Below are 21,371 nucleotides of genomic sequence, written 5' to 3' on the forward strand. Positions count from 1 at the left end.
CCTTGCCGTCTTGCATCAGCATGCAACCAATACCTTGTCTGGAGGCATCGCAGTACACATCAAAGATGCGATAAATTTATGGAAGAGTCAATACTGGTGCAGTTGTTAGCCGTGTCTTTAGCTCATTAAAACTCTTCTCACAGTCCTCTGTCCATTCAAACTTTGTATCCTTTTTGAGCAGTTCCGTCATAGGTTTAGCAAATTTGGAAAACCCTTCAATGAAACGACGATAGTACCCAGCTAATCCAAGGAAACTCCGGATCTGTGTTACAGTCGTGGGTGGTACCCAATCGATCACATCCTTTACTTTTCCCGGGTCCATGGCTATGCCTTCGGAGGATAGTACGTGTCCGAGAAACCCAACTTGCTTGAGCCAAAATTCGCACTTACTGAACTTGGCGTATAACTGATGGTTGTGGAGTCGTTGTAGCACTGCTCGGAGGTGATTCTTATGCTCCTCTTCACTCTTGGAGTAAATGAGGATGTCGTCGATAAAGACTACCACGAATTTGTCGAGGAAGTCCATGAACACTTTGTTCATCATGTGCATGAAGAAGGCAGGGGCATTGGTGAGACCAAAAGACATCACAGTATATTCGTAAAGATCCTATCAGGTAGTGAATGCGGTCTTAGGAATATCTTCCTTTTTAATCTTGAGCTGATGATATCCGGTCCGTAAATTGATTTTTGAGAATACTTTAGCCCCACTAAGCTGATCAAACAGATCATCAATCCTTGGCACTGGGTATTTATTTTTGATGGTTCCCTCATTCAGCTGGCGATAATCTATGCACATACGGAGACTGCCATCCTTTTTGCCCACAAAAATTGCAAGTGACCCCCACGGTGAAGAGCTGGGACGAATATAACCCTTCTGGAGTAATTCGTCAAGTTGTTTCTTTAGTTCCACTAATTCTGATGAGGGCATCCGGTAATATTTCTTGTATGATGGTGCAGTTCCGGGCACAAGATCTATGGCAAACTCCAGTTCCCGGTCTGGTGGCATGCCTGGCAGTTCTTCTGGAAACACATCAGGGTACTCACTGACCATAGGAATAAATTCCAGCTCAACCACAGTGGTGCAAACTAGTTCTGGCTTGGGTACATGCTTGCGAGCATAGAATTTGATGAGCTGCCCATTCAGACTGGTCAAACTGACTTCTCGGGTTGCGCAGTTTATACAAACCTGATATTTGGTCAGCCAATTCATTCCCAATATAACATCCAACTGTTCAGACTCAATGATTATCAGAGATGTTGGAAAATGGACCCCGTTGATATTGATCTCCAGATCACGACAGACTAGATTGCTCTTGATTATAGATCCCGGGGTTTGTACCAGCATATTTTTGCCCAAAATGGTGCAAGGAAAATCGTTTTGGGCGGCAAAACTCCGAGAAATAAAAGAATGGGAAGCCCCAGAGTCAAATAAAATTACTGCAGGTATGTTATTAACAAAAAAACATACCAATGACGACTTCTGGCTTCTCTTGGGCTTTATCGGCGGAGACATGATTCACGTGCCCAGCAAAGTTTGGCTGGGTTGGCCCTGACTCCATAAAGTTAACTTGTGGTCTGCTTAGGGCATTCACCTTGTGGTTCTTGGGGCACTGTTTGGCATAATGTCCGGGCTGCCCGCAAATGAAACAAGTATTGTTGCACTGGCACTCCTCATGTGTTGGACTGGTTACAATATTCTTGACTTGAGTGGTGGTCCTGTTAACATTCTGCTGCCAATTTGGCCTGTATTCCACCTGAGTCGACTGCCAGGTACGAGCCTTTTGCACAGGTTGTCCATCCTTCTTTGGCTCAAACTTGTGCTTGTTGTCGTTGTTAGCAGGCCTATTATCCGATATAAGCTTGTGCTCCCATTCAGCAATGAACGCCTTGTCCACCAGAGTTTGGAAATCGGTGAAATCAAACATACTGAGAGCACACCGAAGTTGTGGATTTAAACCTCCAAGAAATCTATCAATCTTTCTTTCTTTAGTGGCCACGTCATACAGAGAGTAATGGGACAAATGATTGAATTTTTGCAGATACTCAGCCACAGACTGATTTCCTGGGACAAGCGCGAGAAATTCACGCTGCTTGGCCTTCATAACTCCAGTAGAGATGTGATACTTGCGGAACTTATCCTTGATTTTTCCCCAGGTGACTTCCTCATCAATCGGCCACATGGCTTTTGTATTTTCCCACCATATGGCAGCTGCGCCTTCAAGGTAATGGGTTGCAAATGGGACTTTATCATTTCCTTTAGTACGGGCGATCTCAAGCTTTTTCTCCATGGTGCGCAACCAATCGTCTGCATCCAATGGGTCAACAACCTGACTGAAACTGGGTGGATTGGTCCTCTGAAAATCTGACAGCTTTGAGTGGTGACCATTCTGATTTCCATTCTGTCCAACCATAGCTTGCACACTTCTCAATATTTCAATCAGATCATTGTTCCTTTTCTCTTCAAACATACGCAGAACTTGCTTGGTGGAGGGAGGATCAGGCGGTGCAGGTGGTGGTTGAACGTACGGCTCGGGAGAATATCCTGCCTGTCGTGCGGAACGACGAACAGGAGTTCCCTCACGAACATTGCTACTGCTGCCTCCCCGCGTCATCCTATTGAGTAATTTTCCCAAGGCAACGCAATCGAGATGAGAGACATCCAAGAATAAAATTGGGGAAAAGCCAGCAACAAAACTCGAAAAAGACCAAAAAGAGCGAAGAAAATACGGCGATTAAAGTCCCAACATAATTATACATAGACTCATACATGAAAATTGAACAACATGACTGGTTCCACTACTCTCATACATGAAGCATCATTACTCATACAACTACGTCAGTACCCCATCTAGATGACTGCGAATACTCAAAGACACTACTGCTCTGCTGGTGCTGCGGTGTCCTCCCCTGAAGCGGTCTTGGATCCTGAACTGACGTGGGTAACGGAAACCTCCGGGTTAAAGGTAACGCGACGCCGCTGCCTCGAGGGCTCTCCCTCAGGGGCAGGGGTAGGATGAAGCATCGGGGCCGCAAGGGTAGCAAGAAGTGAGACCCACTCGGCAGGAGCACTCAGAGGGTTCACAGCGGAGGCGCCTGTGCTACTCGGGGGAGTAACCGGCGAAATAGGGGAGCTAGAACTAACTGGGACATACGAGGTAAATCCCAGTGAGGACGGAGTAGTGATGGATCTAGTAGTGACCAAGGTAGTGGCTAAAGCAGTACGGGCACGAGCCAGCTCTCGAGCCAGCTCGTGGATCATCAAATAGCTAGCAGTGATATAACGAGCAAGATGGCTAGCAACACTATCAAACTCTGGGTCAACGAGAGGAAAACGGACACGACCGTTGTCGTGCAGAGATGGGTAATAATAGAAACCTGGGTGGTGCTGCATTTGAACCTCAGTATAACGAAGCTCGACAAGGACCTCAAATGCGGCAAACTGGACAGCCTGAGAACCGGTGGAGGCGTAACTTCTCTGAGAAGTGCGAGTGTAAGAGCCGGAATCGGAGCTGGTGCACAGAGTAACCACTGCGTGATACTCATACACTGAGTCTGCTAGACGCTCCCGGTACACACGGTAGACGGGTTCGTCTCCGTGAGGGTAAAGCCGACGCCACACATTGCGGAGAAGGTGCGGTGACATGTACGACATCAGCTGCAACTGGCACGGATACGGCACCGGAGCAATCTACACTCACAACCATTAGCAGATTAGCATAGCAATAATAATCAAATGACTAGAATGCAACAACCAGCTATGACTGCTACCGGCACTCCAATTTATTCGCGCCTAGCGTCCAGTTAACACGTCGTAGGCTAGCGTGGCCTACAGTCAGTGCGGCTCTGATACCAATCGTTGTGGCACCCCGGTTCAGAGCGACCGGTTTACCCTGCATTGCCAGCCCAGAGACCATGCCTTCTGGAAACACACAACATATTGGTACAGAAAACAACCGCTTTATTGATGCTAGCGGAACAGAATTCACATTACAACAGCGGTCGAGGCCAAGCGGCACACTCGGTGCGGCTGAACAATATGTACATTATTTATTGAACATAAAGGGGGCCTCGATCCGACAACTACGTGGCAGCGGAATAACATCGTAGCGGAAGCTCCGTATCACAGGGACACCGATGTGGACATGATCTAGACTTGAACAACACTCCTTTCCAACGAGACTTTCCTGAAATCTGGCATGGCACGCCAGGTCAGTACATTGAATGAACTTGCAAGCTCACAACAAGCATAATCATAATGACAAACAATATCATGATAGTTAACCAATTAAAATGCAACACTATATGTCAACATGATGTGATCATACTTGAACGTCCCTCAGGACAACTTACCAACCGTGATCATCCTCAGATCACAAACACCACCAAAATGGTAAAACACACCACCAACGTGGTTTTTAACAACACGACTCGTGATCCTTACGGTGATCACAACCCCGACCAATATCTGGTCCCAAATTTCTCGATGGCCTTTCTACCATCCTCGACAATGCAAACTTATACAGTTTACTGTGCAATTTTTATTAATCGTTGACTCATGGTGGGACCTACTACGAGGTGTCTGTAACCGTGGACACGGCTATCGATAGAATATACACTCTGCAGAGGTAGCACACTGTACCCACACCACGGAACCCATGGCCTCGCACTCCCATTCGGGTGGACCAACGGCATTCCGACGAAACCCCTCCATTGCCACATCACTCTCCTGGCCACTCCGACCCAAATCCCCACCGGGCTGGTCCTGGGTGGCCCCGTGTCTACCAAAGACACCCCGACCACCGTTGTGGTCAAACTCCCACTCGGGGACACTCCCACTTGGGGAAATCGGTACCATAGTCTCATCAACGAGCACACAAGGTTATGTCTGCTTGCCGGGCCAGGGCAAACACGACATAACCTTCCCTAGATGGAGGCACTGACCAGAGGCCGTGTCAATGGACCGAATCAAGGCCCCCCATAAAGGCAAATGTGGTTGCACTGGAAAGAACTCGATTCAGAGGCACCATGACCCAGTCAACGGTGTATTCAAGTTGAGTTATTTTTAGTTTCAACTTAAACTAACAATGAACGGTGTCATAGCATGCCATGAAATGCAAAACAACACATGCATCATAGAAATAAAATGACCGATGTCATCTTTACACCAAGCATAACCATCAACAACTCACGTTACTCTACTAGCTCAAGATGACTCACAACTTAACAAAAATATTTTGCAACAAGTCCCATTAATTTCTTACGCAAGAAAGCAACTCAGGTAACCTTTTCATATGCATAACAAAAGATTTTACTATCAACAATTCTTACTTTCTTTATCACTAAATTAAGTTCAAACTTTCTGTAAAACAAGTAATATGATCTAACAGAATATTTAACAGAATATCTTCTAACAAATTTTTATCAATTTCAGGAAGGCAACAATATAACTACCATGCATAACAAAATTATTTCTAACATCACCTCAAATAAATCTTAACTTGCTTTATTCACTAAACTAGTTTCAACTATTCTGTAAATCAGGCATAACAACTATCCAACATTTAACAAAATCAAAATCACTCAATAATTATTTAAATGCATGGATAAATTATTTCATTCAAGTGAGAAAATCACAAATATTTAAATGGCATCATAAAAATGTTGTTGTGGCTTGCCTTAGTGCAGATGAGGTTCACAAGCCTCTTGGTGATCCTCAAGACAAGCCTCACCTTCTGAAAATAATTTTAAACACAAAAAGAAAATATCAAGAACACTTCTAAAATTCACTAGAAATTATAAGCAGCTCAGAAAAATCTCATCTTTGGTGAGCTGCTAGATTTTCTTTCAAAGACAATAATGCAAAAAGAATCAATTCATTTGGACTTATGGTTAAAAAGTTATAACAGTTTGAAGTGTTCTGTAAATTCAAATGAATTTGAATAAAATAAAAAGACTGGGGGGGGGGTGACGTCGAAGGCGTAAAGCCCAGGGGTGCCACCACTCGTACCGTTTTGCGCACGTACTGAGTGGCTGACTAGCGGGCCCCGCTAGTCATGTGGGGGAAGAGGGAGAGAGAAACAGAGACGGCCGCGGCTTCGCCGGAGGTCTCGCTGGCGACGAGGGCTCTTTGGCCAAAACGAGAGGGAGGGATGGCAAGAGGAGGTCGAGGCGCACCTGCCCATACCCGTAGCATGTCTAGGGGTGGTCGGACGGCGTCGGAATCTAGCTCGCGAGCGGAGGCAGAATGAGAGGGTCACCGGAGTTGAAGAAGACGATGAGCAGAGACCGCTCTAGGGGCTCCAAGCGGGCAAGACGGCCTCACCGGAGAGAGGCGGAGGCCCTGGAGAGGTCGCCCAGGCCTTGGAGGGGCTGGAGCTGCCGTGGCTACCAGAGGGGATCGCCGGCGAGCTTGAGCTCAGGGGCGGCGGCCCGAGGCCTGCCTGCCCGGGCTACGGCTTCCTACTCGACCGTGGAGTGTGTGTGAGTGCTGGAGGATGCTCGGAGAGGTTGGGAGGGGCTCTATATATAGGCGAGCGGCGAGGGTGCTTCGGGCTCCACCGGTGGACACATGTCCATGGCGCCCGGCGACGAGCGGCGTCAGTGAGAGGGGGAGAAGGCGACGGAGATCACGCGACCACTATGGGAGAGCGGAGACGAGCACATGATCAAGGGGGTGACGATGAGCACGGTGCGCTCCGCACTGTTGGGCTGGCCGGACCTTGCCCGTGCTCCCTGCGGCGAGCTCCGGCATCGGCGAGTACCAGGGTGGAGTTAAGGGTGTCGAAACGATGATGGTGGCGAGTTTTGGCTAGATTTGGCAGTCAGGGGAAGCCTTCGAATACAGAAAACGTGTTCGGCTCTGCAAAACGAGTACCACACACACACGCAGAGAGTATAATATTTTACGAGTCCAATTCACTAACAACTTTTGTAGCGTGACATCACATCACAGTCCGCTCATTACTTCGAATCGTTTTTTTCTTTAGCCTCCCGCTCCATGTTCCAAGATGCGATTTTATTGGCATGTCTTGTCAAAGCAGAGATCGTGTCCCCTTATTGCGGGACTCTCATCAATACGGGCGTGGGTAATCCAACCATGCCGCCTGCATGACCCTCGGGGAATAGGCGAGTTTTAAGGCGAGTGGGGAGGCGCTTGATATTCACTGCCTTTATAAAGGGATAAGGATTCACCTCTTTCACCCACGCCTTCCTTCTCTCTGCCCATCCATTCTCGAGCTCCAGCACCCAAGCTTCCATCCTTTCCACCTCAAAAAAAGCACTCCAGCCATGTCCGGATCCGTAGCGCAAGGGAAGTGGATGGTTTCCTCCGTCAAGGAGAAGGACATCACCAAGCTCCGGGAGGCCGGGTACTTAGCCAGAGAAATCACCCACCGGCTTCCAGCAACGGGGCAGCTCATCCCCATCCCAGAGCCCCATGAGAGGGTGGTATTCATCCCCCACTTCGTCCGTGGATTAGGATTCCCTCTCCACCCATTTGTCCACGGACTCATGTTCTACTACGGGCTGGATTTCCATGATCTGGCCCCCAATTCCTTTCTCAACATCTCGGCATTCATTGTCGTGTGTGAGGCCTTCCTCCGCATCCCACCCCACTTTGGATTATGGTTAAAGATCTTCAATGTGAAGCCGAAGGTGGTGGGCGGTCAACACGCAGATTGTGGAGGCGCCATGGTGAGCAAGCTGCCCAATGTCACATGGCCCAAAGGTACCTTCGTGGAGACCGTCAAAGGGTGGCAACAGCAGTGGTTCTACATCAAAGAGCCTCACGAAGCCACCTGGGCCGCGGCTCCTGAATTCCAGTCCGGCGCCCCGATGCGGCTCACCTCCTGGCTAGAGAAGGGCCTGGACTGGTCTTCGTCGAACGAGCTTACAACGCTTCAGACGCGCACCAGGAGCATGCTGGACAAGAACGCCAAGCTTGTCAATGTGATCCAGGTGATGCTTGCTCGTCGGATCCTTCCGTGCCAAAGCCGGACTTGCCATTTGTGGGAGTTCGATCTGGCCAAGCACCAGACCTTGCAGCAGTTCTTCGGCAGTACGCACGAAGACATCTAGAAGGTGCTCTTCAAGGCCAACGAGACGTGGCCGGCGACGATCGAGGACCGTGGGCATGACCTGGCCCATCCCGCTAGTGTGGTAGGTTTTCCATATTTCAAGGTGTATCCTTTACTTGCATATTCAAGGAAGATGTCTAAGCTTCCCCATTCATTTTTTCAGGGTTGGACAAAGAAGGCAGAGCGGATCCAGTGTCCGGCTCCGCTTCCCAAAGACCCAGTAATCCCTCTTCTGACGAAGATGCTGGTTCCGGGGCCCTACCAAGCGCCGGAGAAGAAGGCCAACAAGAAGCCCAAGGAGACCAGGAGTGGTCTCCGTCGTAAGGGCACTTCGGACGTGACGTCCGAAGACGCCAAGACCCACTCCTCCCACACTGATGATGAGGAGGAGGAGGAAAGCAATTATTCCCCGGAGGGGGGAGGGAAGAAAAGGGCGGCCTCCACGCATCTGGAGGCAGAGGCGTCCAAGAAGGGGAAGGCCTCTGCCACTGACAAATCTGCGTGGGACATTGATAGCAGCTCCGAGTGGCGCCCCTGGCCGAATCGTAAGTACTCGAAGACGCACACAAATATCCAACTCCTTTACTTCATGATTTTAACATGTTGAATTATGCGCTGAAGTCCGGCTCGTTCCGACCTCCAGCGATCCTCATCTTCGGGGAAATTCTCTAGATCCAAAGGTAATGGACAATGGGTCCCTTCCGGCGGCCTCTTCTCCCAAGGCCATGGATGACACCGAGGTGCTGTCTTGAAGGACCTGCCCAGGCCAGGGAGAGACGCAGGAGGCCGTCAGGGTGGTGCCAGAGGGTGAACCCTCGACCGCCGGACACATGGGGGGAAAATCCCCATGGAGACTGGCGATGGGGGTTGTATCCAATCCGGCCCCCAGCCGAATAGAATTCCGGAGACCTATACGGCTCCGGAATCCGGCAAGCAGCCTCCTTCGAAAGAAGGAGGTGCACCAATTCCACCGGTAACCTCTGTCCATCTAGAGGCACCAGATACTCTACTGGAAGCGCTGCGAAGTACGGTGGTTGAGAGGATTCAGTCCGCAAAGAGCAGACTGACCGAAGCCTGCACAAGCGTTCTAACAGGCTTTGAGGTATGAAGCGCAATTTATGCAAAAGGAATTCCATAGTATAGACAGTAGCCCCTGAGACACTGTCCGGTGTTCGAAAAGAAGAGCCGGATAGAGGATCAACTAGTTTTCGCAGGAGACTAACCATACGTGTCTATGTGAATAAGCCGGCATCTTTGCTGGCTGCGACCTCTCATGCTGCTGAGGTATCCGGACTGAAGCAGAGTTTGGAGTGGACCTTGGAAGAGCTCGGCCGCGTGAAAAAACAACTGGAGGACCATCAAGGTATGCAATGACCTTGTGTAGGTTCAGAAAGGATGAATGATTTGTGTTGACCATAGTGCCATGATATTTTGTAGGAGCGGCGACCGTGGTGGAAGCCCAGGAGAGAGCGGCAAAGGAACAAGCCGCTCGCGAGAAACACGAGGCCAGGGTTGGTGAGGTCCAGCAAGAGTTCCATGACGCCATGCAAAAATGCGAGTCCTTGGAGCGCAATATTGCAGATCAAGAGTCCGAACTTGCCAAGGCCCGCCAAAGCACGCACGATGCCCGGGTTGAAGCCCAGGGCACCCTCCAGGAAATCCAGGAGGCCAGAAAAATCGCGGCGGGTAAGGACTTTATTAAGCAGAGCAAGTATGTGATGAAAAGGTTCCTCTTACTGACCCGGATTTGGAGTTCTCCAGGGGCGTTTGCGGATCTGCCGTGTAGTGTTGTCAATGCTGTGGAGTTCTTCCGAGCCGAAGAGGGGCGCTCAATGGAGAAGCTATTCTCGTCGCAATACCTTCCGCCATAACATCTGGTGCCCTTTAGTGACCAGCTGAAGTAGCTGACCGAACTACATAGGGCGGCCGAACTGGCCATGAAGGATTTGATAATCCGTCTATGGCCTGCTGACGCCTAGCCCAGCAGCTACTTCTGACTCGTAAAGCGGCTGGTCAATGCCTGCCCTCAGCTTGACGCCATCAAGCGGTTAGTCTGCCTTAGAGACGCGTGAATGGCCTTTGCCCGTGTCAAGGTGCAGTGGGCGAAGATGGACGCCGTCAAGCTCGCGACCGAGGGACCGCCCGCGGGCAAGGAGCACCGTACGCCCGAGCGGTATTTTGAGGATGTCCTGAAGGGATCCCGTATTGTAGATGGCCAATGTTCAAAAGACATTATGTTTGAATGAATACCTTCATGTTATCCAGCCCTGTATGATGAAAACAAAACTGATATCTAATATAATGCATGATGTTTATTTTGGAATTTTACCTCCTGTGCGGCCCTTTTATTAAATCTGAGAGTCGGCCAGTCGTCGACTTCAGCCCCCACGTAGGTAGTACGGGGGTGTTCGGGTTGAAACCTAAACACTCTTGGTCCAAAATTTTGGTCCTTAAAGGAGGTGTTTAGCGCAGCAAACCAGGCAATCAGACTATGTGGCTTTATCACCCTCACTTAGCCATAGGAGTTTGAGAATAGAAATGTAGGCGCAGCCCCTAGTATTTGTTAGTCCAGACTAGGTGGTGACCCACAAGTATAGGGGATCTATCGTAGTCCTTCCGATAAGTAAGAGTGTCGAACCCAAAGAGGAGCAGAAGGAAATGATAAGCGGTTTTCAGCAGGGTATTCTCTGCAAGCACTGAAATTGTAGGTAACAGATAGTTTTGTGATAAGATAATTTGTAACGAGCAACAACTAACAAAAGTAAATAAGGTGCAGAAAGGTGGCCCAATCCTTTTTGTAGCAAAGGACAAGCCTGGACAAACTCGTATATGATGTAAAGCGCTCCCGAGGACACATGGGAATTATCGTCAAGCTAGGATTCATCACGATCATATGATTCGCGTTCGGTACTTTGATAATTTGGTATGTGGGTGGACCGGTGCTTGGGTGCTTCCCTTACTTGGACAAACATCCCACTTATGATTAACCTCTATTGCAAGCATCCACAACTAGAAAAAAAGTATTAAGGTAAACCTAACCATAGCATGAAACATATGGATCCAAATCAGCCCCTTACTAAGCAACGCATAAACTAGGGTTTAAGCTTCTGTCACTCTAGCAACCCATCATCTACTTATTACTTCCCAATGCCTTCCTCTAGGACCAAATAATGGTGAAGTTTCATGTAGTCGACGTTCACATAACACCACTAGAGGAGAGACAACATACATCTCATCAAAATAGCGAACAAATACCAAATTCACATGACTACTAATAGCAAGACTTCTCCCATGTCCTCAGGAACAAACGTAACTACTCACAAAGCATATTCATGTACATAATCAAAGGGGTATTAATGTGCATATAGGATCTGAACATATGATCTTGCACCAAGTAAACCAACTAGTATCAACTACAAGGAGTAATCAACACTACTAGCAACCCATAGGTACCAATCCCAGACTTGGAGACAAGAATTGGATACAAGAGATGAACTAGGGTTTGAGAGAGATGGTGCTGGTGAAGATGTTGATGGAGATTGACCCCCTCCCAATGAGAAGATCGTTGGTGATGATGATGGCGATGATTTCCCCCTCCCGTAGGGAAGTTTCCCTGGCAGAATAGCTCCGCCAGAGCCCTAGATTGGTTCCGCCAAGGTTCCGCCTCGTGGCGGCGGAGTCTCGTCCCGAAAGCTTGCTTATGATTTTTTCCTCATCAAAATACTCCATATAGCAGAAGATGGGCATCAGAGGGCCACTAGGGGGGCCCACAAGGCAGGGGGCGCGCCCCCACCCTCGTGGGCAGGGTGTGGCCCCCCTCCGAAACTTCTTGCGCTCAGTATTTTTTCTATATTCTGAAAATGACTTCCGTGAAGTTTCAGGACTTTTGGAGCTGTGCAGAATAGGTCTCTAATTTTGCTCCTTTTTCAGCCCAGAATCCCAGCTGCCGGCATTCTCCCTCTTTATGTAAACCTTGTAAAATAAGAGAGAATAGGCATAATTATTGTGACATAATGTGTAATAACAGCCCATGATGCAATAAATATCTATATAAAAGCATGATGCAAAATGGACGTATCAACTCCCCCAAGCTTAGACCTCGCTTGTCCTCAAGCGAAAGCCGAAATTGAAAAATATGTCCACATGTTTAGAGATAGAGGTGTCGATAAAAATAAAATACGGACATGAGGGCATCATGATCATTCTTAGAACATCAACTTATATAATTCTTGTCATATGATCTTCTTATGCTGGAGTAACAATTCAATCACAATTTCAAGTATGAATCATAAACTTCACTGAAAACTAACAAACTATAATCTCAGTCATTGGAGCAATTGCAATTTATCATAACATAGGAAAGAGTCAATATAAGAGCTTTTCAGCAAGTCCACATACTCAACTATCATATAGTCTTTCACAATTGCTGACACTCACGCAATACTTATGGGTATGGAGTTTTAATCGGACATAGAGAAAGATAGGGGCTTATAGTTTTGCCTCCCAACGTTTTACCTCAAGGGTAATGTCAACAATAATAGTTCATGAAAACTCACATCCAATTAGCCATATATACCAGGATCTTTCCAACACGTTGTGCTTGCCAAAAGATAAAATATAAAAAAGGAAAGGTGAGGATCACCATGACTCTTATGTGAGGTAGGAGATAAAAGTAAAAGATAGGCCCTTCGCAGAGGGAAGCAGAGGCTGTCATGCGCTTTTATGGTTGGATGCACAAAATCTTAATGCGAAAGAACGTCACTTTATATTGTCACTTGTGATATGGACTTTATTATGCAGTCTGTCGTGTTTATTTCTTCCATATCACACAATCGTATAAAACTTATTTTCCCCCACACTAATAAGTCATACATATTTAGAGAGCAATTTTTATTGCTTGCACCGATGACAACTTACTTGAAGGATCTTACTCAATCCATAGGTAGATATGGTGGACTCTCATGGCAAAACTGGGTTTAGGGATATTTGGAAGCACAAGTACTATCTCTACTTGGTGCAAAGAATTGGCTAGCATGAGGAGGAAAGGCAAGCTCAATCATGTTGGATGATCCATGACAACATAATTTATCTTAGATGTAAGAAAACATAACCCATTACGTTGTCTTCCTTGTCCAACGTCAACTCTTTAGCATGTCATATTTTAATGAGTGCTCACAATCATAAAAGATGTCCAAGATAGTATATTTATATGTGAAGACCTCCCTTTCTTTATTACTTCCTATTAATTGCAATGATGACCAAAACTATGTTTGTCAACTCTCAACAACTTTTATTCATCATACTCTTTCTATGTGAGCTCATTACTCTCCATAAGATCCATATGATATCTTTTATTTCTTTTTATTTCTTTCTCTTTTATTTTATTCCCTCAAGATCATGGCAAAATAATCAAGCCCTTGACTCAACACTAATCTTTATTATATATAGCTCATGGACTCAATTACATAGAAGGATCATAAAGCAAAACTCACAACTAGATCATACTAAAACTTTATTCTACTAGATCAAGATATTATCAAAAGGATCGAACTAAGAAAAAATGGTAAAGATAGAAATGATGGTGATACGATACCGGGGCACTCCCCCAAGCTTGGCAGTTGCCAAGGGGAGTGCCCATACCCATGTGATTATGTCTCCTTTGCCGATGAAGAAGATGGTGGTGATGATGGGTAGTCGCACATCGAGTGTAGGAGGTCTTCCAACTTGCAGATAATTCCCTTGAGTGTGATGATATGCTCCTTCAACAAAATATTTTCACGTGTGAGGTACTTGTTTTATATACGAGCTAGCTCAATCATCTTGAAAGCTTCGATCTCAGTTGGGGTAAGAATATTGTGATCAAGTTGAAGGATGTCTTATGTTGCCGGAACTTGGTCCTCTGTGGCCTTCTTGATCCCTTCATCCTTGTTGATCTCCATGGGTTCTTCTCTCTTTAGCTCTATCTTCATTAGCCAAGCATCGTTTCCCTCATTGTTGGAGGAGGAGGGGGACGACATGATGCTTAGCTTTGACAACCCTGGCAGAAAACAGCTCAAAACAAGAATAGGAGATTTTTTGTGTGATACAGTGGTCAAAACCTTCGGGAGATTATATAATGAATTTTTACCGACCAAAATACGTAACGTGGAGGAATACGGAGTCCGGAGAGCGCACGAGGTGCCCACGAGGCAGGGGGCTCTCCCAGGGGGTAGGGCGCGCCCTCCACCCTCATGGAGCCCTCGTGTCCTTCCTGGACTGCTTCTTATTTTCCTATTTTTCTAAATATTCCAAAACGGAGAAAAATTGCCATTAGAACTAGTTTGGAGTCGGTTTACTTACCGTACCACATACCTATTCCTTTTCGGAGTCTGAAACGTTCCAGAAAGTGTCTCTTATGTATTCCTCCGGGATTATGGTTTCAATAATATTGGTTTCAACATTTATAGGATTACCCGAAGTTGTTGATTTTTATGGCACCGGAACGATAGACCTCCTCGATAACGTAAGGACCTTCCCATTTAGAGAGAAGCTTTCCTGCAAAAAATCTTAAACGAGAGTTGTATAGCAATACATAATCACCAACATTAAACTCACGCTTTTGTATCCTTTTGTCATGCCATCTTTTAACCTTTTCTTTAAACAATTTGGCATTCTCATAGGCTTGGGTTCTCCATTCATCAGGTGAGCTAATGTCAAATAACCTCTTCTCACCGGCAAGTTTGAAATCATAATTGAGCTACTTAATAGCCCAATAAGCCATATGTTTTAGTTCAAGAGGTAAGTGACATGCTTTTCCATAAACCATTTTATACGGAGACATACCCATAGGGTTTTTATATGCAGTTCTATAGGCCCATAATGCATCATCAAGTTTCTTGAACCAATTCTTTCTAGATCTATTGACAGTCTTTTGCAAAATTAATTTGAGTTCTCTATTTCTCAATTCTACTTGACCACTAGACTGTGGGTGATAAAGAGATGCAATTCTATGATTAACATCATATTTAGCAAGCATTTTACGGAAAGCACCATGAATAAAATGTGAACCACCATCAGTCATTAAATATCTAGGGACTCCAAACCTTGGAAAAATAACTTCTTTAAGCATCTTAATAGAGGTGTTATGATCAGCACTACTAGTTGGAATAGCTTCTACCCACTTAGTAACATAATCAACAACAACTAAAATATGTGTGTATCCATTGGAGGCAGGAAAAGGTCCCATATAATCAAAGCCCCAAACATTAAATGGTTCAATAACAAGTGAATAATTCATAGGCATTTCTTGACGTCTACTAATATTACCAATTCTTTGACATTCATCACAAGACAAGACATACTTACGGGCATCCTTGAAGAGAGTAGGCCAATATAAACCGGATTGCATACCTTATGTGCAGTTCTGTCTCTAGCGTGGTGTCCTCCATAAGCCTCGGAGTGACACTTGCGTAGGATCTGTTCCTGTTCATGCTCAGGTACACAACGACTAATAACACCATCTACTCCTTCTTTAAAAAGATGTGAGTCATCCCAAAAGTAATGTCTCAAATCATAGAAGAACTTTTTCTTTTGCTGATATGTGAAACTAGGTGGTATAAACTTAGCAACAATGTAATTAGCATAATCAGCATACCATGGAGCAGTGTGGGAAGCATTTATGACATTTAATTGTTCATCAGGAAAGCTATCATCAATAGGTAGTGGGTCATCAAGAACATTTTCTAACCTAGACAAGTTGTCTGCAACGGGGTTCTCAGCTCCCTTTCTATCAATAATATGCAAATCAAATTCTTGTAGCAGGAGAACCCATCTAATAAGTCTAGGTTTAGAATCTTTCTTTTCCATAAGATATTTAATAGGAGCATGATCCGTGTGAATAGTTACTTTAGAATCAACAATATAAGGTCTGAACTTATCACAAGCAAATACAACTGCTAAGAATTCTTTTTCAGTAGTAGCATAGTTTCTCTAAGCATTGTCTAGAGTTTTACTAGCATATTGAATAACATTTAATTTCTTATCAACTCTTTTCCCTAGAACAGCACCTACATCATAATCACTAGCATCACACATAATTTCAAAGGGTAAATTCCAATCAGGTGGTTGAATGATAGGTGCAGAGATCAATGCTTTCTTAAGTATTTCAAATGCTTCTACGCAATCATCATAAAAAATGGTATATATTTTTGTAATAAATTAGTCAGAGGCCGAGAAAATTTTGAGAAGTCCTTAATGAACCTCCTATAAAAACCGGCGTGACCAATGAAACTTCTTAAACCTTTGATGTCCTTGGGACATGGCATCTTTTCAATAGCATCAACCTTAGCTTTATCAACTTCAATACCTCTTTCAGAAACTTTATTCCCCAAGACAATACCTTTGTTAACCATGAAGTGGCACTTCTCCCAATTCAAGACAAGGTTAGTTTCTTCACATCTCTGCAAAACTCAATCAAGGTTGCTTAAGCAATCATCAAAAGAGGATCCATAGACGGAGAAATCGTCCATGAAAACCTCACAAATCTTTTCACAAAAGTCAGAGAATATAGCCATCATGCATCTTTGGAAGGTAGTAGGTGCATTACATAAACCAAAAGGCATACGTCTGTAAGCAAAAGTACCGAATGGGCAAGTAAAAGTGGTCTTAGATTGATCATCTGCTGACACAGGTATTTGAGAGAAACCAGAATAACCATCTAGAAAGCAAAAATGTGTAAGTTTGGATAATCTTTCTAGCATTTGATTAATAAAAGGTAAGGGGTAATGATCTTTTTTAGTAGCCTTATTTAATTTGCGGAAATCAATTACCATCCTATAACCAGTAATAATTCTTTGCGGAATCAAGTCATCTTTATCATTAGGAATGACAGTAATACCTCCCTTTTTAGGGACACAATGGACATGACTTACCCACTGACTATCAGCAACGGGATAAATTATACATGCCTCAAGGAGCTTTAGTATTTCCTTTCTTACCACTTCTTTCATGTTAGAATTCAGCCGTCGTTGGTGATCACGAACTGGTTTGGCATCTTTCTGCAAATTTATTTTGTGGTGACATAGTGTGGGACTAATGCCCTTAAGATCATTGAGAGTATATCCAATAGCAGCACAGTGCTTCTTCAGAGTTTTCAATAATCTCTCTTCTTCATGCTCTGTAAGGTTAGCACTAATAATAATAGGATATATCTTTTTCTCATCAAGATAAGCATATTTAAGAGTATCAGGTAACGGTTTGAGCTCAAACACGGGATCACCCTTGGGTGGAGGAGGATCCCCTAGGATTTCGACAGGCAAATTGTGTTTCAAGATGGGTTCCTGTTTAAAGAATACTTCATCTATTTCCCTTCTTTCATTCATAAACATATCATTTTCATGGTCTAGCAAATAATGTTCTAAAGGATCACTAGGAGGCATGGCAATAGAAGCAAGACCAATAATTTCATATTTACTAGGCAATTCCTCTTCACGGTGTTGTCTACGAAATTTAGAGAAATTAAATTCATGAGACATATCACCTAAACCAATAGTAACAACATCCTTTTTGCAATCTATCTTAGCATTAACTGTGTTCAAGAAGGGTCTACCAAATATAATGGGACAAAAGCTATCTTGTGGGGAACCAAGAACAAGAAAATCAGCAGGATATTTAGTTTTCCCACACAAGACTTCAACATCTATAAAAATTCCAATGGGTGATATGGTATCTCTATTGGCAAGCTTAATGGTAACATCAATATCTTCTATCTCAGCAGGTGCAATATCATGCATAATTTCTTTGTATAAGTCATGAGGTATAGCACTAGCACTGGCACCCATATCACATAAGCCATGATAACAATGATCTCCTATTTTAAGAGAAATAACAGGCATGCCTACCACGGGTCTATGTTTATCTTTAGCACAAGGTTTAGCAATTCTAGAAGTCTCATCACAGAAATGAATAACATGCTCATCAATATTATCAGACAAGAGATCTTTAACAATAGCAATATTAGGTTCAACTTTAATTTGCTCAGGAGGTGTATAGGTTCTAATATTGCTTTTACGAACCACAGTTGAAGCTTTAGCATGATCTTTTATCCTAACAGGAAAAGGTGGTTTCTCAACATAAGCAGTAGAACAATATGATCATTATAAGTGACAGTCTTTTCTTCAACTTTAATAGGTGCAGCTACTTTTACTTATATGGGAGGATGATATTTAAACCACTTCTCCCTAGGGAGATCAACATGAGTAGCAAAAGATTCACAGAAAGAAGCTACTATTTTAGAGTCAAGTCCATATTTAGTGCTAAATTTACGGAAAACATCGGTATCCATAAAAGATTTAACACAATCAAACTTAGGTGTCATACCTGACTTCTTACCTTCGTCGAGGTCCCAATCTTCAGAGTTGCGTTTAATTCTTTCCAATAAATCCCATTTGAATTCAATAGTCTTCATCATAAAAGAGCCAGCACAAGAAGTATCGACCATGGTGCGATTGTTATCAGAAAGCCAAGCATATAAATTTTGAATAATTATTTCTCTTGGAAGCTCATGATTGGGGCATGAATATAACATTTATTTAAGCCCCCCCAAGCTTGAGCGATGCTTTCTCCTTCATGAGGCCAAAAATTATATATATAATTGCGATCACGATGAACAAGATGCATAGGATAAAACTTTTGATGAAATTCCAATTTCAATCGTTTGTAGTTCCATGATCCCATATCATCACATAGCCTATAACATGTCAATGCATCTCCCTTCAAAGATAAAGGGAAGACCTTCTTCTTAATAACATCATTGGGCACACCTATAAGCGTAAATAATCCACAAACTTCATCCACATATATTAGGTGCTCATCAGGATGCATTGTTTCGTCTCCTGCAAAAGGATTAGCTAGCAGTTTTTCTATCATACCCGAAGGAATCTCAAAGTAGACATTTTCATTTTCAGTAGGTTCAATAGGTTGAGGAGCAACTCTTTGCTCTACTGGTCGGGGTGAAGATACCCCAAACAAGCCCCTCAAAGGATTACTTTCCATAGTAACAAGTGACAGTAAATTCCAGCACACTATATAAATTTTTCCTTACCAAATTCCACCTACCAAAGGCGCTTCACTCCCCGGCAATGGCGTCAGAAAAGAGTCTTGATGACCCACAATTATAGGGGATCTATCGTAGTCCTTTCGATAAGTAAGAGTGTCAAACCCAACGAGGAGAAGAAGAAATTATAAGCGGTTTTCAGCAAGGTATTCTCTGCAAGCACTGAAATTGTAGGTAACAGATAGTTTTGTGATAAGATAATTTGTAACGAGCAACAAGTAAATAAAGTAAATAAAGTGCAGCAAGGTGGCCCAATCCTTTTTGTACCAAAGGACAAGCCTGGACAAACTCTTATATGATATAAAGCGCTCCCGAGGACACATGGGAATTGTCGTCAAGCTAGCTTTCATCACGATCATATGATTCGCGTTTGGTACTTTGATAATTTGGTATGTGGGTGGACCGGTGCTTGGGTGCTGCCCTTACTTGGACAAACATCCCACTTATGATTAACCTCTATTGCAAGCATCCGCAGCTACAACAAAAGTATTAAGGTAAACCTAACCATAGCATGAAACATATGGATCCAAATCAGCCCCTTATGAAGCAATGCATAAACTATGGTTTAAGCTTCTGTCACTCTAGCAACCCATCATCTACTTATTACTTCCCAATGCCTTCCTCTAGGCCCAAATAATGGTGAAGTGTCATGTAGTCGACGTTCACATAACACCACTAGAGGAGAGACAACATACATCTCATCAAAATATCGAACGAATACCAAATTCACATGACTACTAATAGCAAGACTTCTCCCATGTCCTCAGGAACAAACGTAACTACTCACAAAGCATATTCGTGTTCATAATCAGAGAGGTATTGATGTGCATATAGGATCTGAACATATGATCTTCCACTAAGTAAACCAACTAGCATCAACTACAAGGAGTAATCAACACTACTAGCAACCCACAGGTACCAATCCCAGACTTGGAGACAAGAATTGGATACAAGAGATGAACTAGGGTTTGAGAGGAGATGGTGCTGGTGAAGATGTTGTTGGAGATTGACCCCCTCCCGATGAGAAGATCGTTTGTGATGACGATGGCGATGATTTCCCCCTCATGGAGGGAAGTTTCGCCGGCAGACAGCTCCGCCAGAGCCCTAGATTGGTTCCGCCAAGGTTCTGCCTCGTGGCGGCGGAGTCTTGTCCCGAAAGCTTGCTTATGATTTTTTTCCTCATCGAAAGACTCCATATAGCAGAAGATGGGCATCAGAGGGCCACTAGGGGCCCACGAGGCAGGGGGCGCGCCCAGGGGGTAGGGTGCGCCCCCCACCCTCGTGGGCAGGGTGTGGCCCCCCTCCAGAACTTCTTGCGCTCAGTATTTTTTATGTATTCTGGAAATGACTTCCATGAAGTTTCAGGACTTTTGGAGCTATGCAGAATAGGTCTCTAATATTTGCTCCTTTTTCAGCCCAGAATCCTAGCTGCCGGCATTCTCCCTCTTTATGTAAACCTTGTAAAATAAGAGAGAATAGGCATAAGTATTGTGACATAATGTGTAATAACTGCCCATAATGCAATAAATATCGATATAAAAGCATGATGCAAAATGGACGTATCACTAGGGTGCTGTAGACACCTGATCAGGTGAAGGCTGATCCGTCGCATAATACGGAAAAAATCGCAAGAGATTTTAACCTCCGAAGTGCTGACCGGCTCACGCCGCATCATGACAGTCAGTTTTCGGTTTTCTCTACTGAGGTGCTCATTCGGATAAACCAGGACACAATCGCAGTAGTTCTCCCTTTACTACCCTAGCCGATAGAGCGGAACGTGAGGTAGTAAGTACAGGAGCCGGGCAACCCAACTATTGACCAAAGACATGATTCGGAGCCGATGCATATAATGCTAAATTCGGGGGCCGAACTATACTGTAAAAGTGTTTGGACTTGTTGCCGTAGTATGGAGTGCAATAAAGCCCCTGGCGAATTACGATGTACCAAAGTGTACGGATGCAATCAATAAGAATAGCGAAATAAAATGAAGTAAAAAGCCAGCACCACATGAGTTGGGCCGCAAACTATGTTCATTATAATTTTGATTAATATGTCAAAGCGTATTTGTAAAAATAGTGCGATAAGCAACAGGGCTATTTAACATGCCAAGACCAAGGGGGAGCTGCGTACGGGTCCTGAAAACAGGTAGAATGATCGTCAAGAAGAACATCTAGAGATTCCCCAACATGTCTGTGCTGCTTGCC

The sequence above is a fragment of the Triticum urartu genome, chromosome 4 (assembly GCF_003073215.2).
Source record: "Triticum urartu cultivar G1812 chromosome 4, Tu2.1, whole genome shotgun sequence".
In the NCBI taxonomy this organism is placed as follows: domain Eukaryota; kingdom Viridiplantae; phylum Streptophyta; class Magnoliopsida; order Poales; family Poaceae; genus Triticum; species Triticum urartu.